Source organism: Chiloscyllium punctatum, chromosome 2 (assembly GCF_047496795.1).
Source record: "Chiloscyllium punctatum isolate Juve2018m chromosome 2, sChiPun1.3, whole genome shotgun sequence".
Classification (NCBI taxonomy): Eukaryota; Metazoa; Chordata; class Chondrichthyes; order Orectolobiformes; family Hemiscylliidae; genus Chiloscyllium; species Chiloscyllium punctatum.
In genome coordinates, this window is record NC_092740.1 from 100,641,715 (window position 1) to 100,667,638 (window position 25,924).

The 25,924-nt window shown below is 41.4% G+C and overlaps 1 protein-coding gene and 1 non-coding gene across 5 annotated transcripts in view; one reads left to right on the top strand and one right to left on the bottom strand.

Moving 5' to 3' along the window:
• Positions 1-1,219: 1,219 nt before the first annotated feature.
• Positions 1,220-1,301, bottom strand: trnas-cga (transfer RNA serine (anticodon CGA)). The gene has a single exon. It is a non-coding gene; the product is annotated as a tRNA-Ser (tRNA).
• A 16,112-nt stretch (positions 1,302-17,413) lies between these two features.
• The window catches only part of syk (spleen tyrosine kinase), a 191,998-nt gene continuing 183,487 nt past the window's right edge, over positions 17,414-25,924 (top strand). For 3 of the 4 annotated variants that reach the window (XM_072586745.1, XM_072586775.1, XM_072586755.1), the window contains exon 1: positions 17,414-17,657. The gene's annotated coding sequence lies outside the window, so the exon portion shown is untranslated. The remainder of the gene's footprint in view (positions 17,658-25,924) is intronic. The other variant, XM_072586764.1, reaches the window with a different exon arrangement.

Below are 25,924 nucleotides of genomic sequence, written 5' to 3' on the forward strand. Positions count from 1 at the left end.
GTTTGCAGCTGAGGAGGGTGAGCCTTCATCTGGGCAGAGCACTTGCAAAATGTCTCGAGCCTCTTAATTGTAAATGCCTCAGGGACCATCAGCCCATATCTTCCAGGCCACAAGCTCCAGTATAAAACAGACTCCCTACTTTCCAGGATTGGACCCAGTTGTGGTGGCAGGTCAAGAAAATAAGAAATGCCTTGAGGACACTGAGCTACCTAATTTGATTCCAGCCTTGTGCGTCTGACTGTGTGTAGTTTGCACATTTTGCCTATGTCTGCATGGGTTTCTGCCAGGTGCCAAGTGGATTAGCCATGGTAAATGTGGGGTTACAGGGTTGGGGGCTAGGTCTGGGTGGGATGCACTTCAGAGAATCAGAGTATGGATGGCAGTTAATTATAAATCCACCAGGCCTGCACATTCCTGAATACCATGGGCAATTTAGCACGGCCAATCAACCTAACCTGCACATCTTTGGACTGTGGGAGGAAACTTGAGCACCCAACAGAAACCCACATAGACACGAGGACAATGTGCAAACTCCACTCAGTTGCCCAAGGGTGGAATCAAATCTGGGACCCTGACTATGGCCCAATCCCCAGACTAGAAGGACATGGATTCCCAAACCCTGATCATCCGTAGTGCCTGCCTGAACATGGTCAATCCTGGACTGAAAGCACACAATGCCATATTACTATAGCTGCACACTCTTCATTTGTCTAAAAACTACTGCCCATAGACATTCAGACAAAGCTATTTGGTTAAAGTACATGCAATGTTTGCCACGTAATCTGCTGTAGGTGTGATATTGATGTGGCATGGTGCCACACACTTTCATTTTCACCTTTCTACTATTGGAGCACTGGCAACCTTGAAAGCTTTCTGTCAGTCCTAAGAAAGAAGGCAAGCCAAAGGTACTGTGACCATGTAAGTTTTGATTTAAGTGGCTAAGCACTGAAGGACAGAGATGCAGTGAGTGACCAAATAAGAATGAGCACTAAGAAAGCAAGCTAAGAACCTGAGATGCATCCAGTGCAATGCACAAGATGGGCGTGTACCCCTGCAAAAGGGGCCTGACAACAGTACTGCAACATAAGTGTCCATGATCTCTAATGTGCTGGTATGTCTGCTGAGTTATGCTGAGATTGGCCACAATGAGGTTTTGGTTGAGAGTGTAGTGCTGGAAAAGCACAGCAGGTCAAGCAGCATCCGAGGAAAAGGTAGACTCTACTGTGAGCAGGATTTGAATCTGCGTGGGGAAACCCCATTGGATTTCGAGTCCAATGCCTTAAGCAATCAGCCATCACAGCCACACCCAACAGCTTAACCACTCGGACATCGCAGCCACACCAAACGGCTTAACCACTCAGCCATCACAGCCACACCAAATGGCCTAATCACTCGGCCATCACAGCCACACCCAATGACTTAACCACTCAGTCATCGCAGCCACACCAAACGCCTTAACCACTCAGCCATCACAGCCACACCCAACAACTTAACCACTCAGTCATCGCAGCCACACCAAACGCCTTAACCACTCGGCCATCACAGCCACACCCAATGGCTTAATTGCTCGGCCATCGCAGGCACACTCAATGCCATAACCACTCGGCCATCGCAGCCACACCCAACGGCTTAACCACTCTACCAACGCAGCCACACCCAACGATTTAACCACTCTACCATCGCAGCCACATCCAACGATTTAACCACTCTGCCATTACAGCCACACCCAACACCGTAACCACTTGGCCATCGCAGCCACACCAAACGACTTAACCACTCAGCCATCACAGCCACACCCAAAGCCTTAACCACTCAACCATCACAGCCACACCCAATGCCTTAACCACTTTACCATCGCAACCACACTGAGGTTTTGCCAATGTCGGTACCCCTGAATAGAGAGTGGAGACAGTCATTGGCATAGATGTTGTGAACTGATGTTTAGGTGGAATCCTGGAGAATCAGGATACACATGTAGCCACTCTGACTTTTAAGTTTGTAATTACTGCCATTTAATCAGTGCTTAAGTGAACTGCATACAAATGATGTGAGTTTAGCTAGTAATGAAATGCAAATACGTAGAAATAAAGTCTTCACCCCTTACTAGCGAGATTCACAATAAGCTGTTGAAACCTTCAGGGAGAATCAGACTATCTTTCTTGATGTTTGGAAATAGAGTTTCTCAATCTGATCATGTTCTTCCAAGTTTCTTGTGATTGCCCACACTGTTCAAGGTTTGGTGAAATTCTGCCCTACGTGACTGAATTGTTTCTACAAATGTAAATAATCTATTATTTTATTAATTAACCACTTTTACCCTGACATTTAGCTTCACTTTAAAAATATTATTACGTCAATTACATGTTAAATCCAGTGCTCAGAAAACTGTACCTATAGTATTTTTGAGCCCTTTAGGTGGCACTGTGATAGACGGTTTCAATGTTATTATGTGTGGCCCACAATTGCTGTTACTTTAAAGATAGAATAAAACCACAGATTTCCAAAAATCAACCAAAATGTTTTGTGATTATTATTTTTGCCATCTTTCTTTCCATTATCAAAAATGTATTTATAATAAAGATCAAACGCAATGGAAAATTAAGAAAGGAGTATTTCATTTGACAAAATTTAAAATTTTAATTGTTGTACATGAAGACTGCAACTCTTTAAAAAGTTTTGTTTTGCACTTAATGGCTTTGAAGTTATTAAGTTAATGAGGCTGGGTTTTGCACCTTTCTGACATTAGGAGTTTTCAGATACGACCAATTTATTCCAAGATCCTTCTGGAGAAATAACCTGATAGACCTTCCTTTGACTTGGAAGATGCACTGAATTGTCCAATCTCCCAATGGCAAACACATGAAAAACATTTAATTATGGATAGAATGGCACTACTCATCATACATTCTGTGATATTTACCTTTCCATGTACCCTTGAAGATGTCATATCTTGTTTAAAGATGCAGTTTAATATTAAAAGAGCACGCTTATATTGATTAACAATAAGGGCATGCATGAAGATTAGGAGAGTTTTGAAACTAGCAAAGAATGGCAAAAGAGTTGGTAAAAAGGGAGAAAATGGGATGATAGTCTAAACAAGAAAGGAATATAAAAATAGATTGCATGCATGTTAAATGAAGAGAGTGGCAAATATAGATGTGGCTTCTTCAGAGGATAACACAGAAGAAATTACAGTTGAGTGTATGGAAAAGCACAGCGGGTCAGGCAGCATCCGAGGAGCAGGAGAATCAACGTTTCAGGCAAAAGCCCTTCTTCAGGAATGAGGATGTGAGCCGAGGGGGTGGTGAGATAAATGGTAGGGGGTGGAGCTGGGGGGAAGGTAGCTAAGCGTGCGATAGGTAGATGGAATTGGGGGTAATGGTGATAGGTTGGAGGGGAGGATGGAGCGGATTGGTGGAAAGGAGGATGGGAGTAGAGTGGTGCTGGAAAAGCACATCAGTTCAGGCAGCATCCGAGGAGCAGAGAAATTGACATTTCGGGCAAAAGCCCTTCATCAGGAATACCTGGGGAAGGAGGATAGACAGGTCATCAAGACGGTGCCAAGTTGGAAGATTAGAACTGGGATAAGGTGGGAGAAGGGGAAATGAGGAAACTGGTGAAATCCACATTGATGTCGTGGAGTTGTAGGATCCCGAGGTGGAAGATAAGGTGTTTTTCCTCCAGGCTTCGGGTGGTTAGGGAGTGGCGATGAAGGAGGCCCAGGACCTGCGTGTCCTTTGGTGGAGTGGGAGAGGGAATTGAAGTGTTCGGCTACAGGGTGGTGGGGTTTGTTAGTGCGAGTGTCCTGGAGATGTTTTCTGAAGCATTGTGCAAGTAGGTGTCCTTTGTCCCCAATGTAGAGGAGACCACATCGGGAGCAACAGATACAATAAATGACATAAATTACATGACAGAAGAAATTATTTTGGGGAATTAGAAAATTGCAGATGTTAAGCAGATACTTTGTATCAGTTTTGACATGGGCATCTTCAAAGACTTTGTAACAGACTAAAAATAATGGGAAACTAAGGGCAAATGCCTCAAGGTGCCAGGAACCCATGTTTGATTCAAGCCTTGGATGACTATCTGTGTGGAGTTTAGACATGGAGTCTCCCAATGTTTGCATGGTTTCCTCCCACAGTCCAAAGATGTGCAGGTTAGGTCAATTGGCTATGCCAAAAATTGCCCAGTAACATACAAAGATGTGTAAATTAGGTAGGTTAGCCATCGTAAAAAAACCCATTCAGGGTAATGGGGATAGGGTAGGGGGTGCATCTATGTGGGATGCTCTTTGGCGTGTCGGTGGTGGCTCGAAAGGTCAAATGTCTTCTTCCTAAACTATAGGGATTCTATGATTCAATGAAATGTGAGCGCATAAAATAATTTCATTATTCATTCGAGGGATGCACGCATCGCTTAATGTTAATAATTACTGGAGAAATTAACGGCGCTAAAAACTGATAAATGCACAGGATTTGATGGCCTTTATCCTAGAGTTCTAAAAGACAAATTGTATCAGTTTTTATCTTCCAATTCTCCGTGGATTCTGAAGTAGCCCCAGTAGATGGCAAACAGCAGATGTAACTATTCAACTTAACTACTACTCAAGAAATGAAAGAGGGGGAAAACAGGAATTATAGCTCACTTGAGATCAGCTGTCAGGGACTTGCAAGAATCTATTACTAATGAAGGAATAAAAGGGAGTTTAAAACATCAATAATATGTGACAATACTATGGCTTTAAGTGGTCTATTTTGTCTTTTTTTTGTAAAGAAAGGTTTTAAGACAAAGCTACCAAGATGTATATGAAAACTTGTAAAGTAAACAGCTTGTGAAACTTTGAGTTTTTCTTTTAAGTTGGAACAATAGTGGCAGCCTGAATGGGTGTGATCAAGCTCTCATAGAACCTGAGCTTTAGTTTTTTTGGTTTTCAGTAGTAACAGTTGCTGCTTAGGTCTTGAAGAAGTGGAAGCAACTTTTTTTTCTCCTCTCTCGTTTACAGCTAAAAGCTCTTCCTGCTGCAGGAGTTGCAGGTAATTTGTTTTCAGAGTCAAAAAGTGTGGCGCTGGAAAATCACAGCAAATAAGGCAGCATCCGAGGAGCAGGAGAGTCGATGTTTTGGGCATAAGCCTTTCATCAGGAATGTGGGGGGGGAAGGGATGCTGAGAGATAAATAGGAGGGTGGGATTGGGGGTGGGGGCAAGGTAGCTGGGAAGATGATATGTCAATGCAGATAGAGGGTGATAGTGATAGGTCAAAGGGGTGGGTGGAACGGATAGGTGGGAAGGAAGGTGGACAGGTAGGACAACTCAAGAGGGTAGTGCTGAGTTGGAGGGTTGGATCTGGGGATGAGGTGGGGGGAGGGAAGATGAGGAAACTGATAAAGTCGATGTTAATTCCATGTGGTTGAAGGATCCCCAGACAGAAGAAGAGGCGTTCTTCTTCTGGGTGTCAGGTGGCTTAGATTTTGCAGTGGGTAAAGCGAGGGCTGCATGTCCTTGGTGGAGTTGGAGGGGGAGTTGAATCATTTGGCCACAGGGAGATGGCATTGTTTGGTGTGTGTGTGTTGCAGAGATGTTCCCTAAAATGTTCTGCGAGTTGGCGTCCTGTCTCCCCAGTGTACAGGAGATCACATCGAGAGCAACGGACCCAGTAGATGAGGTTTTAATTGTGCAGGAAAATCTCTGCCAGATGTAGCAGGATCCTTTAGGGCCTTGGATGGAGGTGAGGTGGAGGTGCGGGCACTGGTTTCACACCTCTTACGGCGGCAAGGGAAGATGATGGGAGTGGACGATGAGTTGCTGGGAGGCATTGACCTGACAAGGAAGTTGCGGAGGGAATGGTCTCTGTGAATACAGATGGGGGAGTGAAATATATCTCTGGTAGTGGGGTCCGATTGTAGGTGGTGGAAATGGCAAAGGATAATGCGCTGTATACAGAGATTAATGGGGTGAAAGGTGAGTACCAGGGGGTTCTAACCTTGTTGCAGTTGGAAGGGTGGAGTTCAAGGGTGGAGGTTCAGGAAATAGAGGAGATGCACTATAGGGCATTGTTGATCACGTAGGTGAAGAAATTGTGGTCCTTGAAATAGGAGGCCATCTGGGATGACCTGGAGTGGAATTGCTCCTCCTGGGAGCAGATTTGACAGAGGGGGAGGCAGAGGCGGAGGAATTGGCAGTAAGAGATAGCTTTTTTATGGGGGTGGAAGGAGCTTTAGTCCGAGTAGTTGTGGGAGTCAGTGGGTTTGAAGGAGATGTGTGTGAGGAATTGGTGGCCTGAGATAGAGACGGAGAGGTCGAGGAAGGGAAGGGAGGTGTCCAAGATGGTCGAGGTGAACTTGACGTCAGGATGGAAGTTGACTGTGAAGTTGATGAACTGTTTAACCTCCTTATGGGAGCATGAGGTGTTACATTGTTACAGTCATCAATGTAGCAGAGGAAAAGGTGGGGGATTGTACCAGTATAGCTGCGGAAGGTGGACTGTTCCACGTAACTGATGAAAAGGGAGGGATAGCTGGGACCCATGGCTACCCCTTTGGTCTGAAGGAAGTGGGAGGATTTGAAGAAGTTGTTGAGGGTGAGGACCAGTTCTGCCAATCCTGAGCCTCCTGTATCGCCAAATCCAAGCCACCCAATGCCTGGAGGAAGAATGCCTCATCTTTCTCCTTGAGACACCCCCCCAACCACACAGCGTCAATGTCAACTCAACCAGTTTCCTCATCTCCCCTCCAACTCAACACCGCCCTCTTGAACTGTCTACCTTCTTTCCCATACTACTGGCCCCACAGTCCCCTATGACTTACCTTTCAACGTCTACCTGCATCTATGTATCACCTTCCTAGCTACCTTCCCCCCACCCCCACTCTTCTATTTATGTCTCAGCCCCCTTACCTCCTCCCCACATTCCTGATGAAGAGCTTATATCTGAAACTTTGACACTCCTCCTTCCTTGATGCTGCCTGACCTGCTCTGCTTTTCCAGTACCACACTTTTTGACTCTGATCTCTAGCATCTGCAGTCCTCACTTTTTCTCAATTTGCTTTCTGAATTTACATTTTACCAAGAGCATGTTTATGGGACATCACTATGTTGGAACAATTACTGTTTAGTAGCTAAATAATGTACTATTCTGTTAAGCATTTCAGTAGAGTTATCGCTAAGCAAATTCTTCTCTTTATTTTTTTTCTTTTTTGCATTTGAACTAGAGTGTATGTATAAATTGTGTTTTGCTTAAGATCAAGTAATTTAATGAAATGAATTGCATCTGGAACACTGGACCTTATATTTACCTTTAAAATAAGAAAAGGTTAGAGTTTAGGCTCCCTTCTTAATATATTTTGTTGGGATCTGGCCTGATCCATAACAAATTGGGGGCTTTTGTTGATATCAAAAGCTCTAATTCCAGTTTGGATTTAGGATTATTGGACTGAAACACGGCGAGTATTAATTGTTAGTGTCTTTCATTCGGGTGTTGAATTCGGTTGGTTTAAAATAGGGTGTGCCTTGCATAATAGGGTGTACCTTATTCTGAATGCTCCTGGCATTGAAATAGACATACTTCAAACCAACATTTTGCTTGTGGTGCCTTATTGTGACCTTGAAACCATGTTTCTGACCTCACTATGCTCAATCTCCTGTTTACTCGATCTACAATTTTGGTTACCATCCCTCTGCTGAATAAGTTTAAACCCACCCAAGGAACATTAGCAAACTCCCCCCCCACCCCCCCGCCCCAGGATATTGGTAACCCTCTGGTTCAGTTGAAGACCATCCTGTTTGTAGAGGTCCCACCTACCCCAGAAAGAGCCCCAGTTATCCAGGAATTCAAAACCCTCTATCTTGCATCATCCGTGTAGCCACATGTTCAAATCCTCTCTCTCCCTATTCCCTGTCTCACTAGCCAGTGGCACAGGTAACAAACCAGAGATAACAACTCTGTTTGTCCACACACTAAGCTTCTACCCTAGCTCCCTGAATTTCTGCCTTAAGTCCCCATCACTCTTTCTACTTATGTCATTATTGCCTCTGTGGACCATGACTTGGGGCTGCTCCCCCTCCTCCTCAAGGATTCCAAAAACAAAATCAGAGACATCATGAACCCTGACACCTGGAAGGCAACACGTGAGTCTGTCTCATTCTCACAGAACCTCCTATCTGTCCCCCTAACTACGGGAGTCCTCAGTGACTAATGCTCTGCTCATCTCCCCTCTTCCCTTCTGAGCAACATGGACTTACCCTGTGCCAGAGACCTGTGCCCCATTGCTTACCCCTGTTAAGCTGTTCCCCGCCACCTTGCCCTCTCCTCCACCGACAGTATCCAAAATGGTACACATGTTGTTGAGGGAACGGCCACAGGGTATCCCTGCACTGCCTGTTAGTTACCTTTCCGTCTTATGACTGTAACCCATCCACCTTCATCTTTTACCCGAGGTGTGACAACCTCCCTGTAACTCCTCTCAATAACTCCCTCAGCCTTCCAAATGATCTGAAGTTCATCCAGCTCCAGTTCCCTATCACACTTTTTGAGAAGCTGGAGTTGGGTGCACTTCCCCCAGGGACACTAGTGGTGACCCTTACCTCCCACATTCTGCAGGAGGAACATTCAACTGCCCTAACCTCCATTCTCACTATTCTAAATTCCCAATGAGACTACTGAAAACTTACAAAAAAGAAACTAGTCACCTTACCAATCCGGTGCCGAGAACCTTTTTTTTGGTTAGAGGAGGAGGACAGGTGGGAGTAGTGTTTCAGGTAAAGCAACCACCCAAATAGAAAGCATCACTTACCCAGCAGTCCTGTGTCTGCTCCTGCTCATTGTGCGCTCAGCCTATACATGAGGTAAGCTTTAATCTATTTTAAGTTTTAGAAACATAAAAGGGGTGACACGGTGGCACAGTGGTTGGCACTGTTGCCTCACAGCGCCAGAGAACTTGGTTCAATTCTCGCCTTGGGCAACTCTGTGTGGAGTTTGCACATTCTTCCCGTTCTGCGTGGGTTTCCTCCGGGTGTTCCGGTTTCCTCCCACAGTCCAAGGATGTGCAGGTCAAGTGAATTGGCCATGGTAAATTGCCTGTAGTGTTAGGTGAAGGGGTAAATGTAGGGGAATAGGTCTGGGTGGGTTGCTCTTCGGAGGGTCGGTGTGGATGTGTTGGGCCGAAGGGCCTGTTTCCACACTGTAAGTAATCTAATTTAATCTAAAATGACCTTCCCGTCAGGCCTCTGGTCCTCACTGTCGCTCCTCTCACTCGAACTGCCTCCAAAAAACTACCCCTTTACCGGTCTGTAATATCAATCCTTAAACTATCTTATAGATAAATTATTTCTCACTTATTTTTTAGACACTGTAAATAATGCTATTTTTTTTTTCCTTTTATTCCTCTTTGCATCCAAGATTTTTACCTTGAGTACTTATACCTAAGATGGCACCGGTAGAGGCAGCCATTGTAAAAGCTTTTCACTGTACCCCTGTACTTCTTTACTGGAGTACACATGACAATAAAGGATACTCTACTCCATTCTAAAGTTGTATAAAGCTGCAGCATAACATGCCTATTCTAATATTCAGTGTCCCTTCCATGGAAGGTAAGCATGTCATTGGCCTTTCTTATTAGCTTATGTACATGTGCTGCCACCTTCAGTGATTTGTGGACCTGCACACCTAGATCCCTCTTTATCTCAATACTCCTGAGGGGTTTGTCGTTCATGGTATAATTTCCACCTGTACCTGACTTTCCAAAATGCATTAGCTCACATGTGTTCAGATTGAACTCCATCTTCTAATTTTCTGCCCATGCCTCCAATTGATCTATATCCTGTTCTATGCTCTGGCAGTCCTCCTCATGATCGGCAATTCCACCAATCTTTGCATTATACGCCAACTTACTAATTAGACCAGCCAACTTTTCCTTCAAATTATGTACACCACAAACAGTAGAGGTGCCAGCACAGATCGCTGTGAAGTACCACGAGTCACAACCCTCCATTCCAAGGTTATTAAAGTCCAGGACCAGACAGCATGGTCTCAGAATAAGGGAATGCACATTTAAGACAGAGATATGGATGAATTTCCTCTCTCAGAAGGTAGTGAATCTGCAGGTCCTTGGACTCCTCCATCGCCAGACCATAGCAACATTGGAGGAAGAACGCCTCATCTTCTGCCTAGAAACCCTCCAACCACAAGGGATGAACTCAGATTTCTCCACTTTCCTCATTTCCCCTCCCCCCACCTTGTCTCAGTCAAATCCCTCGAACTCAGCACCGCCTTCCTAACCTGCAATCTTCTTCCTGACCTCTCCGCCCCCACCCCGAGTCTGGCCTATCACCCTCACCTTGACCTCCTTCCACCTATTGCATTTCCAATGCCCCTCCCCCAAGTCCCTCCTCCCTACCTTTTATCTTAGCCTGCTGGACACACTTTCCTCATTCCTGAAGAAGGGCTCATGCCCGAAACGTCGATTCTCCTGCTCCTTGGATGCTGCCTGACCTGCTGCGCTTTTCCAGCAACACATTTTCAGCTCTGATCTCCAGCATCTGCAGTCCTCACTTTCCCCTCAATAGGTGGGAAGGCAAGTGGTGAGGATATGTCACAGAAAATATCCCAATAAAGCAGAGATCATAAAACACCGATCGAAGTGAAATTAACAAACCATTTAACACAGGAATATTGCGGAAGAAAAATTGATAAAGCTAAAACAGCACAGGCAGTCTGCCCAGATAGCCAAAACTCTCTTCCCTGAGCAGAGAATCAAGCCAGTTTTTATAGGAATACAGTACAATGATGCTCATGAAAAATAGTGAAAATACAATAGTCTTGATAGTCAAGTAATCAAGTTATGATGGTGATAATCGCAAAACAGTTATCAGAAGAATGTCCTGAATGTAGATACAATGAAGTGTCCAGCAGCATCAATCAGTTCTTAATGGCATCAGGAGATTCTGGCTCTCTTCGAGGGTAGGTGAGAATGTCCCTTTTCTTGGCAGTAAGGTGTTTCCATTGTTGCTCTCCTGTGAGCAAGGTATTCTGGTGCCTCTCTGTCTGACCTGTCTGCATGGCTTTGGTATCACTGGGGTACAAGACTGTCTTTAGGGCTTTGGGACAGCTGTATTTATCAAGTCTAAGAAGCTTATTGTCAGTTTGTCTTGGTAAGTGTCTTACCTGGTCTGCGAGTGACTGTGGTCATGTCTGGTTTCCCATGTCAGTCTGTTTGGTCAATGCTGAGGCATTCTGGCTGCTTCTTGTATGGTTTGCGCAGGCTTGATTTTCTGTGTTCTGTGTGGCCATTCTCAGGGTAGGCAGGATGACAGATCTGTTCCCACAGGATGACACATAAAGTCTATCTGGGGTATAGATAGGTTGAGTCAATGAGTGAAAACTTGGCAAGTGGAATATGGGAAAAGTTGAGGTTATGCAGTTTGGCAACTGGATATTATTTAGATGGAAGAAAACTGCAAAAAGTAATAGAACAGAGTGTTAATCCTAACCTTAACCCTCATGCATGAATCACATAAAGCTAGCATCCAATTTCTGAAGGTAGTAGGGAAAGCAAATTAACTGTTGGCCTTTATTTCACAGGAAATGGAACATCAAAATAGGGAGATCTTACTAGATCTATACAAGGTACTAGTCAGACCACTCTAAGAATACTGTGAACTGTCTATATCTAAGGAAAGATATTGGAGGGAGTCCAGAGATGGTTCACTAGGTGAATATGGATATGAAATGATTTGTTAATGTGGAGACGTTGAGTAGGTTGGCCCTATACTCATTGGATTATAGAGAAATGAACTTAGGACTTAGAATCCCTACGGTGTGGAAACAGGCCCTTCAGCATTGCAGGTCCACACCAACCCTCCGAAGAGTAACCCACCCATGCCCACCCCCTTATTTCTCTACATTTCCCTTGACTAATGCAGCTAACACTATGGGCAAATTAGCATGGCCAATCCACCTAAACTGCACAACTTTGGATTGAAAGGTGACCTTATTGAAATTTACAGGATTCTTAGGGGACTGTATAGAATGGACTGAAGGGCTAAATTTGTTGATGATATTCGACAGCTGCATGACCTTGAATGAGTCCGGTGAACATTCCTGTATGTGGCGCAGACAGCACAAGCCAGATTTGTTTTCTGTACTGGCAAGCACTTTTGTCTTCTGTATCTGTTTTTCTGTCCCTTGCTGTTTGTTACACTAGAAAGACTTTTGTTCCAAGTCGTTGGACTTCACCTCAAACTGGGATCGTGAACGGTGCCAGGAACAACCTAAAGCCTCCAGACTGGCCATCGATCGAGGCGTCCCTGACAGGCGGAAGGCCATGAGGCTTATTGTTTTTTTTCCTTTCTTTGTTCATCTTTTATTATTACTCAATAAATGTTCATATTTAAGCAAATTCCTATTGTCGGGCCTTCTCTTAACTACATTTAACTGAATCTGAAAAGAAACGCTTGGATCCACTCTGTGATCCGAGACAGGGACTTGACAGGTTGGTACTGAGAGGTTGTTCCCCCTTATGGGAGACTCTAGGACCAGAAAGCATAATCACAGAATAAGGCATTGTTCATTTAAAACTAGGCGAGGAAGATTGCTTTCTCTCAAAGGGAGCTCAGAGGATGTGGTGGATGCTGGTACAATTGCAACATTTAAGATGCATTTGGATGGGTATATGAATAGGAAGGGTTTGGAGGGATATATGGCTGGATGCTGGCAGGTGGGACTAGATTGGGTTGGGATATCTGGTCGGCATGTAAGGGTTGGACTGTAGAGTCTATTTCCGTGCTGTACATCTCTATGACTCTGTGACTCTATCTGTGTAACGCTTTAGCACAGAGTGCTGTAGAGGTTGAGTCATTAAGTATATTCAAGCCTGAGTTAGGCAGATTTTTATTTGTTAAGGAACTCAAGGTTTATGGGGATAAGGCAGGCAAGAAGATTTGAGGATTATCAGAACAGCCATGATCTCATTGAATGATAGAGCATGCTTAAAAAATAATCTTGTGTTTTTCCCACAACATTCGACCCATTGAATCTACTCTATCAGTATACAGCTATCCACCTCATGGCTGATCAATTCCGCTTAACTGCTTTTACTAAGTATACAAATAAATAAGTGGCAAGAAGGTAGTGCATGGAACATATTTGGGAAATGTAACTTTTTTTTAGGTAAGATAGAAACTTAAAACTGTTTAAATGCTGAGAAACTGCCTTGTGTAAATGTTCAGATAGATGTAGATGTCTTTGTGCATGAAACATAAAAAAGAATCATGTAGTTAAAGCAATTACTTAGGAAACCTGATGACATACTGGACTTTATCGCAAAGGGATTAGAGCATAGAGTAAACGTGTCTTGTTGCAATTGTGCAAGGCTTTGGTGAGACCACACCTGAAACCATCTGTTCAGTTTTATTCTCTGAGTTCAAGGAAGGATGCAGTTCTCTTACAGTTGGTGTAATGAAGGTTCTCTAGATTGTTTGTTGGTTCAATAAATTTATTCTCTGAGGTGAAATGGGCCTATACACTATGTGATTTGAAGAATGACAGATAATCACATTGAAACATTCTGATTAGGCCTGAATACCTAAATGCTGAAAGATCATTTTCCTTGATTTGCGAATCTAAAACAAGGCGGCATAAAGTTAGGATAAGGGGCCAACTACTGATGACTGGGATGAGGAGGAATTTCCTCACTCACAGGGCTGTGAAACATTTGGAATTCTCTGGCCCAGAGGAATATTCAGTTGTTGTATAAATTGAAAACAATAGTTTTTTTTGTCAACTCTCAGGGAATCCAGGGATATGCAATCACTGGAATGTAGATTTGATGTTATAGATCAAGCCTGATCTTATTGAATGGTTGAACAAGATTAAAGGGCTGTGTGGCTCATTATTTTTTTATTGTCTTCTAAATAGAAAGTGTTCATGGAAATTGTGAAACTTTTGATTCAATTCTAGGATTCGTTATAAGTATTACAAAATATTTAACTCCTTCACCCAGGATCCTTTTCATTGCATTTTGTTTTAGCCTTGAAAGCATTAATTTCAAGGCAATTACTGTGTTACAGTCTGAGAACTCCTGTGATGAAAAGAATATAATTTGTGTGTGTGTGTATATTTTTAAGAATCAGATAGATGCTCGTTGTTTCTATTAAGTTATCTTTTGGAATAAGGTCAGGGTGGCCTAAATCCAGAATTTTATGAGAAAGCAGGTAACTGCAGACCCTGTGGTTTCAGTAGAAAGATGCTAATATTGTTGTGTTCACAACTGATACACTAAACATTTAAGCTTTGTTTTCAGTTTAGAAAAAATCATGGTTGAACAATTTTAAAAAATAAATTCAGTTTAGGTTTAGTTTGGATTCAAGACTAGTTTCTGTTCTAGCAAGAGGTCAGGGCAATTTGGGGAAAATAGCCCCTCAGCAGAATGTTTTAACTTGTGTAAGCTTCCAAACCAGATTGGTTGATTATTAAATCTGAGAAAGTTTAGGGTCTTAGATTTGTGGAAACTTTGTGGTGGCAGACTGAGAAGAGACTCATCAATTTGCTTCCATAGTTCAGAAATTGTACAGACTCAGGTAAGTAAATATAGAGTTGAGATATGGTGTAATTTTACTTACTTTGAGAGTCTCTGGAATGGATAGTGTAAAGAAACAGAATGAAACGTTGTCCTGCTGCATGCTTTAATATCAATTGAAAATATTTCTTTGTTTAGATAGCTTTTTCTTTCATGTAATAAACTTCCATTCCACTGTTAAAGGAAATATGTTTCAGTGATTAACCATAAAGTTAACTAATTAAATATTTTTTTTATCAAATTAAGCTTGATTTCATTCTGGGATCTGACTTGTTTGACAATCAGCTGGGGATATAACACAACACAATGGAGTCTTACTTAACTAGAGAAGGCTATAAATGCTAAAGAGCCTATACTGGAACTACATATCTTGTGGTGTGTGGTGCTCTTGTGGTGTAGTAGTAATAGTTCTACCTTTGTAGCAGGTGGCCTGGCTTCAAATCCCACCTACTCCAGAGATATGTAACAATATCACTGAACAGGTTGATTAGAAAAGCTGTGTACCTTCTTCAGTACTCTCACCCCCAACTGAAAAGTCAGTTGGAAGCCTTGCTGGCAGCAACACTAACTGTCTCTGGATGAGATTTCCACTCCCATTTTGGAACAAAGTCTTGCCCAAGAGAGCTGCCAATCAGTATAATTGTCTGGAATCTCAGGATTCCCAGCAATATCATTTTGAGTGACTGGACATGACAAGGACTACAGATCAGTCAAGAGAAAATAATGCTTCACGACTTTGAGGCAGGTCCTGGGTGTCAGTGGGGCATGGCTGGGAGTGAGGCAGTGGTAGTGGGCTTCTTCAAGAGCTGATGTAGAAAAGACTTAAATCAAGTTTTGGCTCTGATTGGCACTACAGTCCTCCAAAGAAGGTACGATCTGATACCAGTTTTCCCAGCTGGTGTGGACCTTCCAGCAACAGTAGTGAAATAAACCACTTATAGAGTAATCAATTAGTCACTTAAGTTACTACCACTAATCTCATTCTGGTAAGGCTGCCAGACACTTTCCCCACCCAATATAAAATAGAAGACAAATTGGAGATGGAAGATAATGCATATTCCATGAGCTCTTTGTCTTGTGGAAATGAACCCAGGGGTGTGTTGAATGGAGTGGTGCAGAAGAGGACAGTCCTCTACCCACAGGATCAATGGAAGAAACCATGATACCAAACCTTGACAACCTACGAATTTGCCACCAGGGTCAGTAAGGTCCCACCCTTCTGAAGGAATGTTCAGTACTGTGTGAAGACGGTCAATAGCCTGCTTCACTCTGCCAGTGTATGTGTCATCATCTTCTCTCAGCTACTGCACACATTTCCAACCGATGCTCATGTTCTACCACTCTTGCCATTGCCTGCAATATCTTCGTTCACTCACCTGTCATAACATCCCACACCACTGCGTGCCTCTGCGCTGCCTACCCCTCATTCATGAGACCTCGCCAGCTTTCCCCACCTGCAGACTAATAGGTCTGCCACGCAACTTTCACCTCACTTCATTCCTCCCTTTCTCTCATTCCAGAAAAAAAAAAGCCTAGAATAGCTAAGATGGGCGGTGGTGCCTTTGTGACAGGGTCTTGATCCTAACCTATGGGAGAGTCCCGCGTGTTCTAGAGGTGCGTACTAACATCTCCAACAGATTGAGTAGAAAATAGTTTCGAAATGATTAGATTTTGACAGCAGTAGAGAGGAATGAGTTTTAACGAGAATTGGGATCTGTAAATTTTTGCAATAGGACATCAATTTTGCAAGTTTTAGGGATTGCATTTGACAGCACTAGGTAAAGGTCTTTGGTTTGGTCCTGTTCAAAACAATGGAATTTGGCATTTTTTTGATAACTGGAATTTAAATTACCGCCCTTCAGGCACCACTGCGGGGGTGGGGAGGGGGATTGTGTCAGCAAGAGTTTAACCCCGCCCCAAACTAGTACTCATGCGCACAATAGCTCGCTTTTCATCGCTGCAATAATTCTTGTATTTGGGTCAGCAGCCCGGTTAATGTAAGCGATTGTGGTTATTCATTCCATTGCATACAATCTGAACATGTGTCATTTTCTAATGTAAGGAGGTCACTTAAATTAATATCTTCAAGATGTTCTTTGATATGTGAGACACTTGTGTAACATATTCAGGATGTGAACACAATGCAACACTTGATATAGTTTTGAGATATTTCACATTAACCCAACCCAGGGAGATTGGGCCTCAGATTACCAACTGATTTGAAAAACATCACCTCTCGTTATGCAACACTCTTAAGTATGAGCATATAAAGTTTGCTCGAACTCCAAACTGGGACTTCACCTGGATGTCACCAATTTATTATTTTGAAGCGTTCAGGTCAATTTGAAATACTGCCTATCACCACCACATCGACAAAACCTGACGTAGACCATAAAAGCTGTTGCAAACATCTTAATGAACTATTGCTGTCATTCTCGTAGTGAGCAATTAAAAGTTGTTTGTTAACTAACAGAAACAAAAAACACTTCAAGCTCGATAACATAAATCTCCTGGAATATATCACTGTTTCTTTGGGGGACATCTTCACAGGCGGTCATGAATATGACCTGATAATGAAATATGCTTGTAAGAATAGGTTTTGTTTTAAATATTCAGTAACCATTTGGATTAAAATCAATTTTTTAAAAAAGAAACGAAACTACCCTCTCTGAGTAATTGACAAGTTGTGAAGCATTTCATGCCACAATTTGTCTTGTCAGTTGCTGACCCTGTAAAAGGAGGAAGTTTTCGGAATGAAGTGACTCGAGGAAGTAAGAATGGGGACTGGACTTTAGATAGAAAGAGGAAGTAACTGCCCCTTTCTACAGCTCACTCTCTCGCCCAGTATCGAGTGTCCAAAACAGTTACTTTTGCGGATCTGAAATAGTGTGGGCTATTTTTCTCCAAAAAAATCTGAGGTATCGTCGATCGTGTGGTGCTCTTTCCCCAGTGCCTTTTTTATGCTGAGATGCGCGTGGTTATTCTGTATTTTAATTCAAAACAAAAACGGACTCTTCATTAATTAGCTTTTAATATGAGCAGCTCAACCTGTGACAGTGACAAATAAATTCAAGGAAACAAGGCCTTACAGGTAAGATCTTCTTCGAATATTGGGAAATGTGAATTTTAATAGATGGACTTCCTTGAAGTATATTTTCGCCGCACCGCTAAATAGTAATTTAGTTCAGAAGGCAAATTATATTTCAATAATGAAAGCGTTTCCCTTTATTCGACAAGGATTCGTGCTCTCTCATTTACCAGTTTTAAAATTTGATTTATTTTCTTGAACATTTCACCCAGCATTCGCTTAGAATTGTGTACGTAGTGTGTTGGCACGTACGAAGTTGCTCCAATCATTTTTGCAATAGTAGGAAATAGGGAAGTTGATTTTTTTCACAAATGCGTATCTCGGATATTGTTTGCATGGTCTAGATTAACTTGCATTTTTTTTTGACCACGAATAAATTCTGAAGTCGTTTGTGAAACTGGACAGATAGTTTTATAGTTTCATTTACTGGCCGAAGGGTTTTTGATCCTGTGACGGGAGCGTTGCCATTCAGCCAGGACAAACTGCGCTCCACACGTAAAGTTTCAGAAGAGTAAGCACAGGCTGGAAGTGACAGTAGATCAGTCAGTTTGGAGTCCACAGAATACGGTCTCTCGCTTGTTCAATGCGTATGCTTTTATCTTCTTACAATCTGTTTAACATTGTAAGTTGAAAATGTTTAAATAAACTGAAAAAAGTCAGCCAGTCTTTGTGGAGAGAACAAATAAATGAACTTTTGTAGGTTCCGGATCCTCAGTCAAACGCGACCTGAATGATCCACAGCCGAAAGGTAACCTTGTCGGTTCCCCCGAAATGCAGTCTGTCCAGTTTTCCTCTGCCCACTGTTTTAAATTGGTGTTTGACGCAACCGTTAATCTCATTTCACGGCAGTCTTTATGAAGAGCAGTAGAAATCTGCAGGAGCCCAGGGCGAGGGCATTTAATTTTAGGCGCTTCGGTATCGCTGGTTGCTTTTCTTCCATTTCAACTTGTTTTAACGAGTGAAGCCTTCAGCGCGTTTTCATATTTAGTTTTGGGCGGAAACATTCAATATATAGAACACGCGAAACACAAACGAAACGAAATGCTGCAGATGCTGCAAATACTCAGCATATCTAAACAACACACAAAAAAAGTTACGTTCGAGGTCTATGACGTGCAACAAATGTAAAGAAAAATCATTTAAACGGAACTAATATAAAAGTCTGCTACTCTGGTAGTGTTTAGTGTTAAAGCAATTACATTTTATTTCTTTGCATAATATTTAAGTTTCCTTCTGTCTTACTGGGGGTTTTGCAAGTATTTTCCAACCAGAAACTGACCAAAGTAGGACTAAGATTGTTACTTGCAGCTACGTTGCTTGCGACATCGATATTAACTTCCAACTTTTGCGATGCATAGTTCAATCCAATTTGCCGAGTGTTCACCCTTACTGGGACGGTCGTCATTTTTTCTCAGCATCGTGAACATCACATTAAGCTGAGAACACTACAAGACTTTCATATGAAGCTGTTGTGCTTCTCTGGTGTGTACACCCAAACTTGACAAAACCCTCGACACGTTTTTTAAACTTACGTAAATATATTTCATATTCAAACTATTTGAGATGAAAACTACTGAAGTAAAAGAAACGTTGCTCACAAACGTGCCAAATCCGGACTGGTATCACCAGTTTGAGAACAGGCACATCACACGTGCTATCACTAACATTAGAGCCTGAAGTTTCTGAAGTTATTTTCTTCAGATGCAACATGATGGACTTGCACTGGTTCTCTTACTGACTTGATCATCCCGATGAAGTGTTCTTCCTTTTGCGAAATCAATGAAATCCCGCGCTTCTTGTACTTTAACAATAGCAACACTTAGAAAATACAGAACTTTACCAGGTGCAAACCGCTTCAAAAAGTCCTGGGGGCATAAAAATGGTATATAAACGTTGGCCAATATATTTAACACGTTGAGACCTAATGTTTAACATCAAAGTTCAGCTTAATTCTACTAACATTTGATTTGAGACGTACATATAAACAAATCAATATCTTTGTCAGAATTGGGATTTAGATTAGATTAGATTACTTACAGTGTGGAAACAGGTCCTTCGGCCCAACAAGTCCACACCGCCCCGCCGAAGCGTAACCCACCCATACCCCTACATCTACATTTACATGGCCAATTCACCTGGCTGGCACATCTTTGGACTGTGGGAGGAAACCGGAGCACCCGGAGGGGACCCACGCAGGCACAGGGAGAACGTGCAAACTCCACACAGTCAGTCGCCTGAGGCGGGAATTGAACCCGGGTCTCCGGCGCTGGCAGTGCTAACCACTGTGCCACCGTGCCGCCCATTCTGTAAACTCAAAAAACCCACTAAGTTCAAACGTCAGAATATTTTCAAAACTGACACCAGCGCTTCTCTATCGGAAGAGTGGTTCTCAGATGATATTTTATATTAGCACTTAATGAGATAGATTTGCAAACTTTAATGGCACAATGCAAAGATCTTAGACCAAAGACCAATACATCACAAGAACATGCACTTCAGCTCTTGAATCAACACATTTTGCCTTTCCATACTAAAACTGTATTCACTTTACAGGATCCCTATCTCTCTATTCTCTTCTCATTCTTGCATTTGTCCAGATGTTTTTTAAATGCTGTGTTTGCCTCTGACAGTATGTTCCAGGCACTCAGCACCCTTTGTGTGAAAAACTTGTCTCACATATCTCTTTTAAACTTCCCCACCCCCTTACACCTTGTACCTGTGTCCCCTAGTAATTGACCCCTCCACACTCAGAAAAAAAGCCTCATGCTTTCCACTCTATCTCTGCCATTCACAATCTTATAAACCTCTATCCCATGCTTTGCCTTCTGTCATTTGATTTGGGATCACAATAATACTGTTTGTGTCACTTCTTCATTTTCTCCTGTCAGTCACCAACCCTGCTGTGTTTAAATCTTTTGCAACTGCAGCTTTTCATCTGTTCTTCCTACATCATTTTTCCTACATCTTGGCAGTCACCTTTCTATCACTTGCTGCACAGCATTTTCTCTCTCCTCAACAGATGATAAAACCTTTTTAACTTCTTGGCTAATTTATATGATGCTCACAAAATATTTTCTTGACCAGCTGATGTCCTTTTTCATTATTCCACACATCAATCTTGGTCTCTGCATCTTATGAGTATTCAGTTGTTCGTGTCTTATTGACATTGAACCCATTTCTGTGCTGTATAAAAAAATTGGTCTTACAACTGTTTAGTAGATTCTTTCTTTCAGTTTCAGTGACAGTTGTATATCACATATGAATATGCTATGTTTCATCCAATTATCCAACCAAACTAATCTGTTGTTTAGTTTCTATTTACATGGTTCTGTCTTCTGTCATCATTGACCCCAGATACTTTCAACTCTTCACTTTCTCCAGGCCTTCCCCCATTATCTTTACAGCTTCACTCTGATACAATTTCCTAGGCTCACACCGACAATCTATGCTCAATTATCTTCATTCCCATTTCTTCCAGAACTTTTCTCCAGTTCCTCAGAACTCAGTCATGTTCACACCATCTCCTCTACATCGTTCAATGCCCTTTGCCAATATCAATGACTTGCTATTTCCTGTCTCATGTTCTCAGTTGCAACATTCATGATAATCAGGAAGAGGAGTGCTGAGTGTTGATGCTCACTGCAATCTAACATTCCTTTTGAACCTCACTCTCCTTCACAGCGGATTTGGATCTGCTCAGGCTTAGTGGGCCGAACAGCCTGTTCCAGGGCTGTAAATTTTCTTTGTTCTTTGTTCTTCATACAACTTCTTATTCTTAAATGGCTTTTGTTGCCCATAACCTGTAAGAGTTCTGTATACTTTTAAAGGTCTAGACAAATTCTATCTCATTACGAATGTCCTACCTAGGCACCAGTCATGTGGTCTCTAGATTAAGTAATACAATTTTCACTTTATATTGGCCTTCCCAATATTTATCCAGCATGTCAAAGATACGTAAGGCAATTGTAATGCTGATAGTGATCCCTCAACCAATGCCGGTAAATTATTTGTCCTGCTGAAGGGCTTTTGCCTGAAATGTCGATTTTCCTGCTCCTCAGATGCTGCCTGACCAGCTGTGCTTTTCCAGCATCACTCTAATCTAGACTCTGATTTCCAGCATCTGCAGTCCTCACTTTTGCCCAGATAGATTAATAAGTCAGTTGTATTGGTGCTGTTTGTAGGGCTGCGTACTGTGCATATTGGTCTTGACATGGTTTTGGTGAGCTGCCTTCTTGAACTTCAGCAGTTCAGCTAATGTACATACACACAGTGCTGTTGCTAAGAGGGTTCCAGGAGAGATAATAAAGTAATGGTGATATGGCTCCAATATGGTAGTCAATAGATCATTAGGTAATACCTAATTCAGGTTCACAATGCCATTTTAGCATTATGATTTGCCTTTTTCATTAATGCTACTAGAAGCATAAACTTAGACCCAAAACTGTGTTTTATTTTGGGAGAATGGATCAAGGAATTGATTTCACACTGATACAGAAGTAAAGGAATGTAGATGCTGGCAAATTAGACTATAACCTTGAAGTATTGATTTTTGATTCTCTCCACAGATGTTGTCTGATTTTCTGATATTTTCAAGTATTTCCCATTTTACTTATTATTTACCCCAAAATGCTTTGTTTATTTCCTGCATTTAGTGTAAAGTTTATATGGTTTCAAACAAGTGGGTATATTCAATTACCTGCGCACCTTATAGAAACATCAAAACTTAATTCACCCATTTCAAACATTTAGATTATCGAATTGAGTTTTCAGACATTTCAACTGGCAAATGTTGGGAGGAAGTTTTTCCCATGTCTGTATTCAGCATTTCCCATTTATAAAGTTTGTAAAGAATTTGCAATAAGACTGTTACAGCTTTCCCTGATTATATTCCGTGTACCAGTTCCAAACTAGTAGCTGCAATGTGAATCCAACTCTACATCACATCGTATTACTGATTTATTTTCTCCAAATTTGTTAATGAAATAACTAAAATTGAATTACTAAAAAGCAAATTGACATCATGGCATTGTAGCAAGTCTTGCATTCTTTCCTTCAGCTCAGGTGTGGCACCATTGGTACAATACCTCCCCACCTACCATGTCTCATTCAAGGTCATAGAGTCATAGAGATGTACAGCTCAGAAACAGACTCTTGGGTCCAACTCATCATGCTGACCAGATATTCCAACCTAATCTCATCCCATTTGCCAGCACTTGGCCCATATCCCTCTAAACCTTTCTTATTCATATACACAGCCAGATGCCATTTAAATGTTGCAATTGTACCAGCCTCCACCACTTCTTCTGGCAGCTCATTCCATACATGCACCATCCTCTCCATGAAAACGTTGCCCTTTAGGTCCCTTTTATATCTTTCCCCTCTCACCCTAAACCTATGCCTTCTAGTTCTGGACTCCCCCCAACCCAGGGAAAATACTTCATCTATTTATCCTATCCATGCCCCTCATGATTTTATCAACCTCAGCCTTCGACACTCCAGGGAAAACAGCCCAAGCCTATTCAGCCTCTCCCAATAGCTCACGTTCTCCAACACTGGAAATATCCTTGTAAATTTTTCCTGACCCCTTTCAAGTTTCACAACATCCTTCTAATAGGAAGGAGACCAAAATTGCACGCAATATTCCAAATGTGGCCTAACTGATGTCCTGTACAGCCACAACATGACCTCCCAACTCCAATACTCAATGCTCTGACCAATAAAGGAAAGCATACCAAACACCTTCCAAATTATCCTATTTATCTGTTGCTCTACCTTCAAGAAGCTTTAACCTGCACTCCAAGGTCTCGTTATTCAGCAACACTCCCTAGGACCTTACCATTAAATGTATAAGTCCTGTTAAGATTTGCTTTCCCAAAATGCAGCACCTCGCATTTATCTAAATTAAACTCTATCTGCCACTCCTCAGCCTATTGACCCATTTGATCAAGGTCCCATTGTAACCTGAGGTAACCTACTTCACTATCCGCGACACTTCCAATTTTGGTGTCATCTGCAAACTTACTAACTATACTTCATAAGTTCATATCCAAATCATTTATATAAATGACAAAAAGCAAGCCAGTTGATAACTGATTTACTTATCACTTCTACGGAATTTACAATTTCTTTAAACTAAGGAAAAAATAATCTTACTATTAGAATTTGTTTATTAATTACTTTATTTACTAAAATTGGCACAGAAGTAGAGCATGGGGAAGAACCACAGGTTATTTTTACTTGCTTTAAACTTTAACTGAGAATATTCGGGAATTTTGGTACATGAAGCACAATTGATTTTCAAGTATCTCCACTGTTTAGGATAGATGATTTGCCTGGTTTGATTACAGTTGAATTAATGTAAAGTTCATATTCAACAGCAACAACAAGAATAGAAATTGCTAGCAAAACTCAGCAGGACTGGCAGCATCTGTAGAGAGAAATCAGAGATGTTTTGGGTGACCCTTCAACTTGATACATTAACGCTACTTATTAATGTTCAATTATGTATTAGTTATATTTGACTTTTTAGGGTATAAACCAGATTTTTTTTTAATGTTCAAAACTATGATTAAAACTGCCTCAAGGTTTTATTTGTGGAAACACAAAAGCTTGTGGCTTAGGTCAGTACAAGATTAATGGCTCACCTCATGATAACAGCTCAGAAGCTCGAACAAATGTACAAATTTGGGCGGCACGGTGGCACAGTGGTTAGCACTGCTGCCTCACAGCGCCAGAGACCTGGGTTCAATTCCCGCCTCAGGCGACTGACTGTGTGGAGTTTGCACGTTCTCCCCGTGTCTGCGTGGGTTTCCTCCGGGTGCTCCGGTTTCCTCCCACAGTCCAAAGATGTGCAGGTCAGGTGAATTGGCCATGCTAAATTGCCCGTAGTGTTAGGTAAGGGGTAAATGTAGGGGTATGGGTGGGTTGCGCTTCGGAGGGTCGGTGTGGACTTGTTGGGCCGAAGGGCCTGTTTCCACACTGTAAGTAATCTAATCTAATCTAAAATCATTATGAAAGGAAATAAGCTTCAAATTATGCAGCATTGACAATCATTCAAATGTACACTTTTTTAAATTAATAGTGGTGTTTGGAAACATATTTTGTAATAAAAATGACATTTCACGCTGAGCATTCATAAATAAATTGCTTTACCCAGCAGGTGTTTGTATGTCTTTACATTCACAGAAAAATACTTCAAAAAATATAATTTCCGATGTTTGTTTGGTGAAATAAAAATGGACTTGAGTTTTCGTACACAGATGAAGAATTAGTTCTCTAAAATTCAGCTTTGTTTATATTTTATGTCGGTCCCACTATGTGATTGATAAGTAAGTTTTGAATATTTTGAGGAGGTAACATTATTTTAAATTGAAAGCAATTGAATTTAATTTACCAATTAAATAATTTTGCAGTTAAAATATGAAATGTTAAAACAAAAAAAACTTCTGATTTTGTAAAGTTAGTATTTTAAAATTCAGATGTCTTTAAATGCATTATATAATTTTACATAAACTTATTTATCTTTTTTATTGACAGTAAATATATTTTTTTGTCGAAAGTGCTTCTTGCCTGAGATGCACAACCACTAACGGTAATGAGATGAGTACAAAAATACTAATAAAAGTTATGGCATACATTCCCTTCAATTGAATCACTCAGGCAGTGCAAGGAGCATGATTTTTTGACCTTCATTGTGTTAAATCAAAACTAGTCACAAAGCCTTAGCTTTGTAAAATATATGTGTGGGGACATTGACAGGGAAGATCATTTCAGTTCTTCAGTTAGTTTTTGCAAACAATCTTTGATGGACAAATCAAGTTCATTGTAATCCAAATAGTTTAAAATGGAAAAAAAAATACACAGAGTTACCTTCTATTTTGTCTTTCTGCAAAAGTACAATGTATTTAAAGCTGAAATTATCTAATGTGTCTGTGATAGGTTACCAGCTTAGGCCGGACATGTAGGTGATTTGATTGATGCTGATGATAATAATGTTTATATATGCACAAAGAGCTCTAGCCTTTAATACATATCGCCTTTAATAAATTTCTGATTACTAATTGTCTTAACTTGACGGTTGCAGCTATACATAACAACATTAAAATATATTTAAAAAGACCAATTTAAAAAATAGCCATTTAATTAGAGTTTCCTTTTACATTTTAAGGTTTTAAATTGTTTGTGGGATTAGCTGATTATGGGACAACAAAAGAAAACTGGGATGTGAGGCCAAGCTCAAAAGCAGATACTTGAAATATGTAAAGAAACAG